At 46.7% G+C, this 14,002-nt stretch overlaps 1 long non-coding RNA gene across 1 annotated transcript in view; it reads left to right on the forward strand.

Moving 5' to 3' along the window:
* Positions 1-4,280: 4,280 nt before the first annotated feature.
* Positions 4,281-14,002, forward strand: part of LOC137675775 (uncharacterized) — a 59,882-nt gene continuing 50,160 nt past the window's right edge. The window contains exons 1-2 of the long non-coding RNA XR_011049997.1: positions 4,281-4,913; positions 5,460-5,499. This is a non-coding gene — a long non-coding RNA (uncharacterized lncRNA). The remainder of the gene's footprint in view (positions 4,914-5,459; positions 5,500-14,002) is intronic.

Genomic DNA, 14,002 nt, shown 5'->3' on the forward strand with positions numbered 1-14,002 from the left:
TCACCCCTCGAGGTGATTTGATTTCATATTGTGTGGTGGGACCTAAACAAATACCTATTCCTTTTGTAGTGGACACTGGTGCTCAAATCTCTGCTATACAGGAGGATGATGCCCATCGATGTGGACTAAAACCTTCAAAAAAATCCCTGATGGTGTCAGATGCATTCGGGAATGTTAAGGCACAGACGTTAGTGCGAACCTCTCTCAGACTCCCTGGGGAAGACACACCGATTACTGTAGAAATGGTAATGGGAGAATTCCCTTCAAATCTATTGGGAATGGATGTCTTAAAGGGCCGTAAGTGGACAGACAATAAGGGAGGTAACTGGATATTTGGAGTTGCCAAACTAAATTTGAGACTCCTGATTCCAGCCCCTCCCCTTCCCCCATCTGCAGTGACTAATGTGAAACCATATTCTCTACCCCTGGGAGCCAGAGAGGGCATAGCCCTTGTTTTGACAGAATTGCGGGAACAAGGAATTATAGTTCCCACGCACTCGCCTTACAACTCTCCGGTATGGCCAGTGCGAAAACCAAATGGGAAATGGCGACTGACGATTGATTATCGTCGATTGAATGCCAATACAGGACCCCTAACTGCTGCTGTGCCTAACATTGCTGAACTCATTAGTACCATTCAGGAGCAAGCCCACCCTATTTTGGCAACTATTGATGTTAAAGATATGTTTTTCATGGTTCCTCTCCAACCAGAGGATCAGGCTCGCTTTGCCTTCACTTGGGAAGGACAGCAATATACATTTACAAGGTTACCTCAAGGGTTTAAACACTCCCCAACTCTGGCACACCATGCCCTGGCCAGGGAGTTGGAACAAATCCCTCTGGAAGAGAATGTCAAAACTTATCAATACATTGATGATGTGCTAATAGGGGGAGACCAAATTGAATCTGTGGGCAGGATGCAATCAGCAATTATCACTCACCTGGAAAGGTTGGGATTGCAAGTCCCACCTGAAAAGGTTCAATTGCCTGCAAATGAAGTTAAATTTCTGGGAATCTGGTGGAAAGGAGGAACCATGTGCATTCCAGATGATACTCTGCTAGCCTTAGACCAGGTAAAATTACCTACCTCAAAACGAGAACTGCAGCAAGCACTAGGAACTTTGGTATTTTGGCGAAAACATATCCCTGATTTTTCCATAATAGCTAGGCCGTTGCATAATTTGTTACGGAAAGGTGTCTCTTGGGAGTGGACCCCTGTCCACGAGGAAGCTTTACAACTACTGATATTTGAGGCTTCTAGTCACCAAGCCTTAGGTCCAATTCATCCTACCGATCCCATCCAAATTGAATGGGGGTTTGCTGAATCTGGACTATCACTTCACTTCTGGCAAAAGGGACCAGAGGGACCCCCGAGACCTGTTGGCTTTTATTCTCGTAGTTTTAAAGACGCAGAGAAACGTTATACAGTATGGGAAAAGGGATTATTTGTGGTAAGCTTAGCGCTACGAGAGGCCGAGCGCACCATTCGCCAGCAACCAATCATTCTCAGAGGCCCCTTTAAGGTAATAAAACCAATTTTAGCAGGGACCCCACCCCCTGACGGGGTGGCACAACGAGCATCTGTGCGGAAATGGTATGCACAAATTGAACATTATTGTGGTATCTTTAATGTAACAGAAGGCACACCTAAAAAATTAGCTATACAGGAGGAATTCTCTCCAAGTCGTGAGAATAACCTCCCACCTCCTGTCATACAAGTAGCGCCTCCTTTTTCCAAACAATTACTGAATGCCTGGTTTACTGATGCCTCAGCCAAACGTGAGGGAAAAGTGTGGAAATATCGGGCCGCTGCCTTACAAGCCCAGACTGATGAGAAAATCATAACAGAAGGTGAAGGTAGTGCACAAGTGGGTGAATTAGTTGCGGTTTGGAGTGTTTTCCAACATGAGGCTCAATCTTCCTCTCCTGTCTATATCTATACTGATTCCTTTGCTGTCTTCAAGGGATGCACCGAGTGGCTTCCTTTCTGGGAGAAAAATGGGTGGGAAGTCAACCGGATACCGGTATGGCAAAAGGAAAAGTGGCAGGACATTTTAAGAATTGCCACACAAGGGAATTTTGCCATAGCCTGGGTGGCCTCTCACCAAAGCAGTGACGATCTAACTAGCCAATTGAACAATAAAGTGGACGAATTGTCTCGTCTGGCTCCCTTACAAAATGAATCAGTAACAGAAAATTGGGAGAGACTATTGGAGTGGCTACATGTCAAACGAGGACACACAGGAGCCAAAGACCTTTACTGCGAAGCACAGGCTCGAGGCTGGCCTGTCACAAGGGAGAACTGTCGAACATGTATTTCCGGGTGCAGCTTATGCCGTCACCGACTCGACAGACATCCCCTAGACAGCCCTCCCCTACACATTAAAAGCGGAAAAGGACTGTGGGAAACCTGGCAAGTAGATTATATTGGACCTTTTCGCAAATCAGAAGGAAAGCAATATGTGTTAGTGGGAGTGGAAGTGATATCAGGACTGGCACAGGCAGAAGCGTTTGCCCGAGCCACCGGGGCAAACACCATCCAAGCCTTAAAAGGATGGTTTAGTTCTTTCCCAAAACCTCAATCGATTCAATCGGATAATGGCTCACATTTTTCAGCAAAGATGGTTCAGGATTGGGCAACTGAAGAGGGAATCAAATGGACTTTCCACACTCCCTACTACCCCCAAGCAAATGGGATAGTGGAAAGGACCAATGGCTTACTAAAGCGATTCCTAAAACCGCATGACCCAGGATGGGCAAACCGGTTATGGGATGCTCTCACTTTGGTGAACAACCGGTGGGGAAAATTTGGCAGCCCGAAAATTACAGCTTTTTATCCGGAGCCCCCGACAATCATACCTGCCCCCAAGGGTCCAGATCACCCCAAAAATTCAGCTTATCATCCAGGACAACCAGTACTGGTAAAACTCCCTACCGTGGGAGAAGTCCCACTGGTACTTGTTGCTCCGTTCAATGAATATGCATGGAAAGCAAAAGATGCCCTGGGAAAGGAGCATAAAATTAATACACGATGGATTGTTCCATCATTTTAACTAAAACCTCATCCGGTCCTTTCACTAATAGGACCGAGAAGTTTCTTTTTCTGTTCCTTTGCAGGTTGGAAGATAGAAGTTCAGAGAAGCAGAAGAAGAAAGCAACATTTAATGGAAGTTTTGATTGAATGTATAGTTTTAAATTGTATAGCCTTAATAATTTTTGCAATGTGCCTTTGTCACTATTGACAAATTGTTTTGGGCAGTTGTATGTTGTCTCGCCTATACTGTTCAAAGCCTACCCGGCGAGAACCTTGCTTCCTTGTTCTCAGGTTTAACATGGGGAAAATGAGTTCTTGTTGTTGGGAAAATTGGTTACTCAAGCTTTTAAGCTTATTAATTGTTGGGTGTGTGGCGGACCATTTGGTCTGAAAGTTGATTGTGGATCTCCATTTCTCTTGCTCATGAGTGGATTGTGAAAGGAATCACCCTCATCTTGGCCTATGCAACACCCTGCTCCTGGTCACTATTGTATTAGTTACACCCAAAAGGGAGGGTGCTACAATCAGTCCCTGGTGGGAGAAGATTTTCTGGTCCCCCACTGATTATACTCACTTTGGGGAAATATTAGGTACAAATTGTGTTTGGAAACAATGAGCAGGAGCATGGTAATGCAAATGGGGATGGAATTAAATTAATTGCATTAACTGTGGTGTGACAGGGAACCCCTTTGGCCTGGGAACCATGTGAGTCAAAGGACTACCGCCCTGCCAGATCATGGCCAAGTCCTTTGCAAATGGGATGCGAACCCTGAAAGGTCATTATTGGTTTTGCGGGCACTATGCATTCAAAATACTACCAAAAAATTGGGCTGGGGTATGGTATATTGGGATGATATGCTTCATACTTCTAAAAATTGGCAGCTAAGAATTGGGAATCAAATTATATGATCCCCAACGAATTATTGAGTATTATGGGCCCGCAACCTGAAACACCAATGAACCAATCAGCGGTGCTCGAGAGCCAATCAAGATTGGCTGGTTCTCGATTACCTGCTAACAGAAGAAGGAGTTTGTGCCAAAGTTAAATGACTGTAATTGTTTCCTGAAAATTGATGATAATGGAAATGTGTTTACACTGTATAACTTTTTCTCATTTTGTTTACATGTTATAGTTGCACTATAACTTTATCAAAAGCTATTTATCATTATTGATGATATTGTTGTTGTTAGACTTCTGTAAAGAAGAAGAGGTGACTCATTCTGTTTATTAGAATGATACCAATCACAAGTCATTGGACTTATCTTTATTTCCTTGTATGCTTTACTCTTCCCTTGTCTTTCTTCAAAACCTATTATCTTTTTCTATCCTTACCTTTCTACATTTCCTTGTCTCTTCCCTTTTCCTTCTTTTAACCTGTTATCTTTTTCTGTCCTAACTTTTCTACACCCCCTGGAATCGAACTTTTCTACACCCCCTGGAATCGAACTTTTCTACACCCCCTGGAATCGAACTACTGACTATATGTTGATGATTTCTGAGCCACGGGGTGGTGTGGGAATCTGGCCCTTCCTTTTGAGCATTGTCTCAGAAATCGTAAACCACGTGCTCGGGCGACATCTTATGGCGGCTGCCTGGAATGCCTGAGCCTGGCAACGTGGGATGGCGCAATAAGCTAGGCGCCCGCCCTCCACCCGCCTCCGGATGCGTGTCTCCGGTGACAGCCTGGCAAGGGACCAATCCTACGGCGCAGGAACCGGACATGTCCCGCCTTCGGACCTGTGATTGGTGCGAACTGTTGACTGACGGCTCCCAGTCACATGACTCTGCCGAAAAACTCTATAAAAGAGGCTGGATCACTTCAACACGTGGGACCCTCACCGCCATCTTCCAAGGAAGACATCGCTGGATCTCAGGGTGGTGAATATTTTCTTTTTTTCTTTCTCTTTCAACTGTTTTCTCTGTTTCTTTCTTTCTTTCATCTCTCTCTCTCTTTTCCTTGAATATTGAGTTGCCTCAGTGTTGGACCTAATAAAGTCAGAGCCAAGTGTGTTGATACCGTGCCTCGGTTGTGCTTTGTCTGAACTCAGGGATCACGAATCTTTAATATTTCGGGTCAGGATTGTTTGGGGGTGCTTTACCTGCCGGCAGGTTAAGCATACCGGGTGTTCGCATTGAACCAGGCACGCCGCACGTGGGCTGCACTGGAATTATTTATATTTTTGGCGGGCCCTGCGCGCGGGCTGTCTGCATTGAACCAGGCACGCCGCACGTGGGCTGCACTGGAATTACTAATTAGGCGGATCTCTCTCTCTCTCTCTCTCGGGGAGCAGGGGACAGGGATTGTCTGCATTTTATTTCTAGATTTGCTCCTTTTTTTGACTAATTAGGCGGGCCTCTCTCTCTCCCTCTCTCTCTCTCGGGGGGGGCGGACGGGGGGGGCGGCTGTCTGCATTTTATTTCTAGATTTGCTTTAGAGGCGGACCTTAAATCCGGAACCCGACAGGTGGATAGCATGCAATTAGACGGTAGAGAAGCCAGACAGTTGGGATCCCTGTCCAGAGATGGACAACCTACCAGTACCCTTGTCACGGTTTAAAGCTGGGCTGGCTATTAAACCTGCGGCAGATGCCCTCTGTTATCCCCCCCCTCCCCTCCCCCCAGAGGGAAAGGGAAAGGGAAAAGGGAGAGAGACTTCTGGGTTGGAAAGTTAAAACAGTTTTAATAAACTCTAATAATGAAAAAGAGTATAATAACAATAATAGAAATAATCAAATATATACAAATATATATACAAAACCAAGATTGAGCTCCCCTGAAGTCAGCCACGTCACCACCGGCACTGCAGGGCAGGCTGCGGGAAGGCCCAGCCTGGGCCTAGCGATGGTCGAGAGCTGGATTCAGGGATGCACGGATCGGGATCGGGGGCAGCAGGAAAACAGACGGAGTCCTCCCTGGACACCGGACATAGCAGAAAGAGAGCGAGACCCTCGTGATCCCCCCGCTTTATACTGAGAATGACGTGTATGGGATGGAATACCCTCGTTGGTCAATTTTGGGTCACCTGCCCTGTCCGCTCCCCCCTGCAGTTGCGACCCCCCTTCGGCTCTTCACTCGTAAGCAGTGAGGAATTCAGCAGTGACCTTGGTTCTTAAGTACAGCAAGAGCCTTTCTGCACAACATCCCTACCGGTGCCTCAGTGATAACTACAAACTTCGAGCGTTATCAGTCCTGGAAGCAGACACTGTCTGCAAAAACATGCAGTTAGTTTCAGAAAGTGCAGTTATTTAGAGGAGACTTAGCTGAAAGCAAAAATCACTGAAAGGAAAATCGGCCTGGTTTAGGCCAAACCAGGACATTCCACCCCTTATTCCATACCATTCACGTCATACTCAGATCACCACTACCTTTTCATTTTAAAATATATACAGACATCACTAGTTTATGATTCATCTCTATACAAAAAAAAAAAAAGTTCATCAAGTTCATTTAGTTCAGGATTGTGGGTTTCCATCTGGCTAGGAGTCTCCCAGGGTAGGAGAGATGGTATGAGCTTTGTCACAGTTCGTGCCCACGGGTTGCAGGTTAAAGATGTCAGTCTCGAGGAGGTTACTGGACGCCACTTGCAGCTAGCTCCGGTCTCATCACCACTGCTTCAACCTGAAAGACACTTATGAACACTGTTAGTATTATGCAGCAATTAACAACATACAGTTCAGAATTAAATATTCTCACCCAAGATCAGATCACCTTCAGGGACACATCGGACTCCACCATCCTGCAGCATCACCCACCAAGTACATCCAGGTCCTTGAGCAAAAGCAATCCCATGAATGGGTTTACCTTTGCCCATAGCAGGAAGAACCCAAACAGTTTTTCCCAACAGGTTCCTTTCATGCACCACAGGGACTTTATCCCCTTCTACTGTATGTAAAAGGTCTGACTGAGCAGGGCCAGCTCGGCTGATAGATCCTCTGGTGTTGACTAGCCAGGTAGCTTGTGCCAAATGCTTATCCCAGTTTTTAAAGGTTCCACCTCCCATTGCTTTTAGGGTAGTTTTTAACAGCCCATTATACCGTTCAATTTTCCCAGAGGCTGGTGCATGATAGGGGATATGATATACCCATTCGATGCCATGCTCTTTGGCCCAGTTGTCTATGAGACTGTTTTTGAAATGAGTCCCGTTGTCCGACTCAATTCTCTCTGGTGTGCCGTGTCGCCACAAGATTTGCTTTTCAAGGCCCAGAATAGTGTTTCGGGCAGTGGCATGGGGCACAGAGTATGTTTCCAGCCATCCGGTGGTCGCCTCCACCATGGTAAGCACATAACGTTTACCCTGGCGGGTTTGAGGGAGTGTGATATAGTCAATTTGCCAGGCCTCCCCATATTTATACTTCAACCACTGCCCCCCATACCACAAAGGTTTTAACTGTTTGGCTTGCTTAATTGCGGCACATGTTTCACAATCGTGGATAACCTGTGCAATAGAGTCCATAGTTAAGTCCACCCCTCGGTCACGAGCCCATCTGTATGTTGCATCTCTCCCTTGATGACCTGAAGTGTCATGAGCCCACCGAGCTAAAAATAGTTCACCTTTATGTTCCCAGTCCAAATCTATTTGGAACACTTCAGCAGCCTGATCTGCTTGTTGGTTGTTTCGATGTTCCTCAGTTGCCCGACTTTTAGGTACGTGAGCATCTACATGACGTACCTTCACGACTAGTTTCTCTAGCCGAGCAGCAATATCTTGCCACAGTTCAGCAGCCCAAATAGGTTTCCCTTTGCGCTGCCGGTTGCTTTGCTTCCACTGCTTTAACCACCCCCACAATGCATTTGCTACCATCCATGAGTCAGTATAAAGATACAGCCTTGGCCACTTTTCTCGTTCAGCAATGTCTAAAGCCAGCTGGATGGCTTTTACCTCTGCAAATTGACTCGATTCAACTTGTCCTTCCGTGGCTTCTGTGACTCGTCGTATAGGACTCCATACAGCAGCTTTCCACTTCCGATGCTTTCCTACAAGACGGCAGGACCCATCGGTGAACAGGGCATACTGCTTCTCATCCTCTGGTAGTTCATTATATGGTGGGGCTTCTTCAGCTCGTGTCACCTCCTTTTCTGGTGGCATTCCGAAGTCTTTGCCTTCTGGCCAGTCCATAATCACTTCTAAGATTCCTGGGCGATTAGGGTTTCCTATTCGAGCCCTCTGTGTAATTAATGCAATCCATTTACTCCATGTAGCATCAGTTGCATGATGAGTAGTAGGAACCTTACCCTTGAACATCCAGCCTAGTACTGGTAATCGAGGTGCTAGGAGAAGCTGTGCTTCAGTACCGATTACCTCTGAGGCAGCTCTAACTCCTTCATATGCTGCCAGTATCTTTTTCAGTTGGGGTGTAATTGGCCTCAGAGCCCTTGTATCCTCGACTCCAAAATCCTAGAGGTCGACCTCGAGTCTCTCCTGGTACTTTCTGCCAGAGGCTCCAGGTAGGACCATTGTCCCCGGCTGCGGTGTAGAGCACGTTTTTAACATCTTGTCCCGTACGGACTGGTCCAAGGGCTACTGCATGCACAATCTCTTGTTTAATCTGTTCAAAGGCCTGTCGTTGTTCAGGACCCCACTGAAAATCATTCTTCTTTCTGGTCACTTGATAAAGAGGGCGTACAATCTGGCTGTAATCTGGAATATGCATTCTCCAGAAACCCACAACGCCTAAGAAGGCTTGTGTTTCCTTTTTGTTAGTTGGTGGGGACATAGCTGTTATTTTGTTGATCACCTCTATCGGGATCTGGCGACGCCCATCTTGCCATTTAATCCCTAAAAATTGGATCTCCCGGGCAGGTCCCTTGACCTTGCCTCTTTTTATGGCAAAACCAGCTTTCAGAAGAATTTGGATTATTTTCTCCCCTTTGTCAAAAACTTCTGCTGCTGTATCACCCCATACAATGATGTCATCAATGTATTGCAAATGTTCTGGAGCTCCACCCTTTTCTAGTGCAGTCTGGATCAGTCCGTGGCAAATAGTAGGACTGTGTTTCCACCCCTGGGGCAGTCGATTCCAGGTATACTGGATACCTCTCCAGGTAAAAGCAAACTGTGGCCTGCACTTTGGTGCCAAGGGAATAGAGAAAAATGCATTAGCAATGTCTATGGTGGCGTATCACTTGGCTGCCTTTGACTCCAGTTCGTATTGAAGTTCTAGCATGTCTGGCACGGCAGCACTCAGAGGTGGCGTAACTTCATTTAGGCCACGATAGTCCACAGTTCATCTCCATTCTCCATTAGACTTTTGCACTGGCCATACAGGACTATTAAAGGGTGAGCGAGTCTTGCTAATCACTCCTTGATTTTCTAATTGTCTAATCAGTTTATGAATGGGGATCAGGGAGTCTCGATTGGTGCGATATTGTCGTCGGTGCACCGTGGTAGTAGCAATTGGCACCTGTTGTTCTTCAACCTTCAGCAACCCCACAACAGAAGGATCCTCTGAGAGGCCAGGCAAGGTAGACAGCTGTTTAATGTCCTCAGTCTCTACAACTGCTATACCAAAGGCCCATCTATACCCTTTTGGGTCCTTAAAATACCCTCTCTTGAGGTAGTCTATGCCAAGGATGCACGGAGCATCTGGGCCAGTCACAATGGGGTGCTTTTTCCATTCGTTTTTAGTTAGGCTCACTTCGGCCTCCAATACAGATAACACTTGAGATCCTCCTGTTACTCCTGAAATGCTGATAGATTCTGCCCCTTTATGATTCGATGGCATGAGGGTGCACTGTGCACCAGTGTCTACCAGGGCTCGATACCTTTGTGGTTTTGATGTGCCAGGCCATCGAATCCACACAGTCCAATAAACTCTGTTGTCCCTTTCCTCCACCTGGCTGGAGGCAGGGCCCCCCTAATTAAGAAATGGATTCGTGCTGCTCACAGGGACTGGACCTTCATTTCTCCTATTCACACTTGGGAAAAAGGAATTTGAGGCCCATCTACCCTGGCTGGGGTCCTGCTCACTGGTAACTGGAGCAGCCATCCTCCTAGGAAAATTCTCTCTGGTATTTCTTTTAGCTTGCAACTCACGTACTCGTGCCTGTAGGGTACTGGTAGGTTGTCCATGCCATCTGTTCATGTCCTCCCCATAACCACGCAGGGCAAACCACAGGATACCTCGTGATGTGTTCCGTTTCCTTTGAGCTGGTCCTGTAGGAGGGCGTTTTCTCTTAACAGCTGCAACGCGGGCCTGTGTTGGTAGAGAGTCAAGTTTATTCTCTATCCTGGACAGTTTGTCTGACAGTTGTTTAAATGAGTCCTTGTTTTCCTTAGTCAGTTTTTCCACAGCTGAGATGCGGGTCTGCAGTGGGGAAGAAATACTATCTTCATACTGTCGCATACAGTTAGCCATTTCACCCACAGTAGATCGTGCCATAGCATCTTCTCCCCATACTAATATTGACAATGTGTGGGTGTATGTCGGTGGAGCATTCTTCACAACCTTCCGGAACATGGATCGGTTGCATTCCACTTCATCAGGATCTACAGGATCTACAATTTCCCGTGGGTGTCTATAAATGATCTCTTGCACAGCTAGTTCTCTAAGGTAGTTAATACCTTTTTCTATAGTGGTCCATTTGCTCAGGTGGCTCATAACATCATCTTTATAGGGATACCTGCTCTTTACAGCTGACAAGAGTCGCCTCCAGAGACTGATAGTGTTTGACTTTCTTGCAAGCGCCTTATCAATACCACCATCTCTGGACAGGGATCCCAACTGTCTGGCTTCTCTGCCATCTAATTGCATGCTATCAGCCCCATTATCCCAGCATCGGAGCAGCCAGGTAATAATTGGCTCACCATCATAACGGCTGAAATCTTTCCTTATATTTCTCAGGTCCTTCAGGGATAAGGAGTGGTAGGTTACCTCTACATCCGAGTCCTCCTCCTGTGATAGTTCTGCTTTAGAAGGACCTTTCTTCTGTGATGGGTCTGCTTTAAAATGACGATCAAGGGAACCCCCCTCTGTGTCAGGCCCTGACTGTGCCTGAGAAGGGCCCTCACCTGGGTCACGTGATGGCTCTGCCTTAGAAGGCTCTGAGTCATCATCCTCCTCTTCACGAGCTGATTTCTTTTGGTATTTCTTCCTGGTTACAGGAGCAATTGGTACAGATTCGTTAGATGCTGGGGTCTGAGTAGCTGCAGTGGCTGTCATGGGAGTGCTGAGACTCGTTAGAGTCTGAGTAGCTGCAGTGGCCATCTTGGGGGGTGTAGCAGCTGTGGTGCAGGCTGCCGAGGTTTCAGTGGATTTAGTGGCTGTAGCGGCAGCACACGCTGTAGGATCTGAGGTAGCTGCACAACACCTACAACTGTCCCTGCACCGATATTTAATCTTATCCCACATCAGAAACACATTCAGGACAACCGAAAATAAAAACATGCCACCTAGACAGCACCATCCGAATTTCACAAAATCTAGAGGAATCAGCTTGGCAGAAAAGGAGAAGGTACTATTTCCCGAAGTAAAATTGGAAGTGTAATCATTAACACAATCAGCTAAAGGACACCCGGAGTCCGCAGATGAAGTCGCTGCTACTGATTCACGATTAAAGCTGCCCATCATTGTGTCATAGAGATAAGAGATCGGAATAATAACTGCCCAGTTTATCACGGCATAAATCAGTATTAAAACCCATACCAAAGCGATACATTTCGACCAGTGCCCACTGCTAAACCACATGTAAACATTAAGAAGAAGCAAGCAATAACTCAGTGCCCACGGCAGGTAAGGCATCATTGCAATACTCAACTGTGAAAGAAACTCTATAAAAAGACGTGATAACACAGCATTCAGAAAGGACATTATCATTTTCACTATCTGTTTTAATTTCCAGCCCCTCGTAAATCTCAAAGGAAGAAATCTGATACTCTCTCACCTGAGCTCTCCGGGTCTCCTCCCACTGGAGCCGGGAGTCGACTTATCAGAGCAACCTGTTGGAGCTTCTCTCGAGCCCCACATTGGGCGCCAATAAATCTGTCACGGTTTAAAGCTGGGCTGGCTATTAAACCTGCAGCAGACACTCTCTGTTAACCCTCCCCCCCCCCCACCCGAAGGGAAAGGGAAAGGGAAAAGGGAGAGAGACTTCTGGGTTGGAAAGTTAAAACAGTTTTAATAAACCTATAATAATGAAAAAGAGTGTAATAATAATATTGGAATAGTCAAATATATACAAATATATATACAAAACCAAGATCGAGCTCCCCCGATGTCGGCCACGTCACCACCGGCACTGCAGGGCAGGCTCCGGGAAGGCCCAGGCTGGGCCTAGCGATGGTCGAGAGCTGGATTCAGGGATGCACGGATCGGGATCGGGGGCAGCAGGAAAACAGTCGGAGTCCTCCTTGGACACCGGCCATAGCAGAAAAGAGCAAGTCCGAGACCCTCGTGATCCCCCCACTTTATACCGAGAATGACGTGTATGGGATGGAATACCCTCGTTGGTCAATTTTGGGTCACCTGCCCTGTCTGCTCCCCCCTGCAGCTGCGACCCCCCTTCGGCTCTTCACTCGTAAGCAGTGAGGAATTCAGCAGTGACCTTGGTTTCTCTAAGACTAAGTACAGCAAGAGCCTTACTGCACAACATCCCTACCAGTGCCTCAGTGATAACTACAAACTTCGAGTGTTATCAGTCCTGGAAGCGGACACTGTCTGCAAAACATGTAGTTAGTTTCAGAAAGTGCAGTTACTTAGAGGAGACTTAGCTGAAAGTAAAAATCACTGAAAGGAAAATCGGCCTGGTTTAGGCCAAACCAGGACAACTGACTCATGGATGGTGGCAAATGCCTTGTGGGGGTGGTTAAAACAGTGGAAGCGAAGCAACTGGCAGCGTAAAGGTAAACCTATTTGGGCTGTTGAACTGTGGCAAGATATTGCTGCTCGGCTAGAGAAACTAGTTGTGAAGGTACGTCATGTAGATGCTCACGTACCTAAAAGTCGGGCAACTGAGGAACATCAAAACAACCAACAAGCAGATCAGGCTGCTAAAGTGTTCCAAATAGATTTGGACTGGGAACATAAAGGTGAACTATTTTTAGCTCGGTGGGCTCATGACACTTCAGGTCATCAAGGGAGAGATGCAACATACAGATGGGCTCGTGACCGAGGGGTGGACTTAACTATGGACTCTATTGCACAGGTTATCCACGATTGTGAAACATGTGCCGCAATTAAGCAAGCCAAACAGTTAAAACCTTTGTGGTATGGGGGGCGGTGGTTGAAGTATAAATATGGGGAGGCCTGGCAAATTGACTATATCACACTCCCTCAAACCCGCCAGGGTAAACGCTATGTGCTTACCATGGTGGAGGCGACCACCGGATGGCTGGAAACATACTCTGTGCCCCATGCCACTGCCCGAAACACTATTCTGGGCCTTGAAAAGCAAATCTTGTGGCGACACAGCACACCAGAGAGAATTGAGTCGGACAACGGGACTCATTTCAAAAACAGTCTCACAGATAACTGGGCCAAAGAGCATGGCATCGAATGGGTATATCACATCCCCTATCATGCACCAGCCTCTGGGAAAATTGAACGGTATAATGGGCTGTTAAAAACTACCCTAAAAGCAATGGGGGGTGGAACCTTTAAAAACTGGGATAAGCATTTGGCACAAGCTACCTGGTTAGTTAACACCAGGGGTCTATCACTCGAGCTGGCCCTGCTCAGTCAGACCTTTTACATACAGTAGAAGGGGATAAAGTCCCTGTGGTGCATGAAAGGAACCTGTTGGGAAAAACTGTCTGGGTTCTTCCCGCTACGGGCAAAGGTAAACCCATTCATGGGATTGCTTTTGCTCAAGGACCTGGATGTACTTGGTGGGTGATGCTGCAGGATGGTGGAGTCCGATGTGTCCCTGAAGGTGATGTGATTCTGGGTGAGAATATTTAATTCTGAACTGTATGATGTTAATTGCTGCATGATACTAACAGTGTTCATAAGTGTCTTCCAGGTTAAGACAGT

This window comes from Nyctibius grandis, chromosome W, assembly GCF_013368605.1.
Source record: "Nyctibius grandis isolate bNycGra1 chromosome W, bNycGra1.pri, whole genome shotgun sequence".
Classification (NCBI taxonomy): Eukaryota; Metazoa; Chordata; class Aves; order Nyctibiiformes; family Nyctibiidae; genus Nyctibius; species Nyctibius grandis.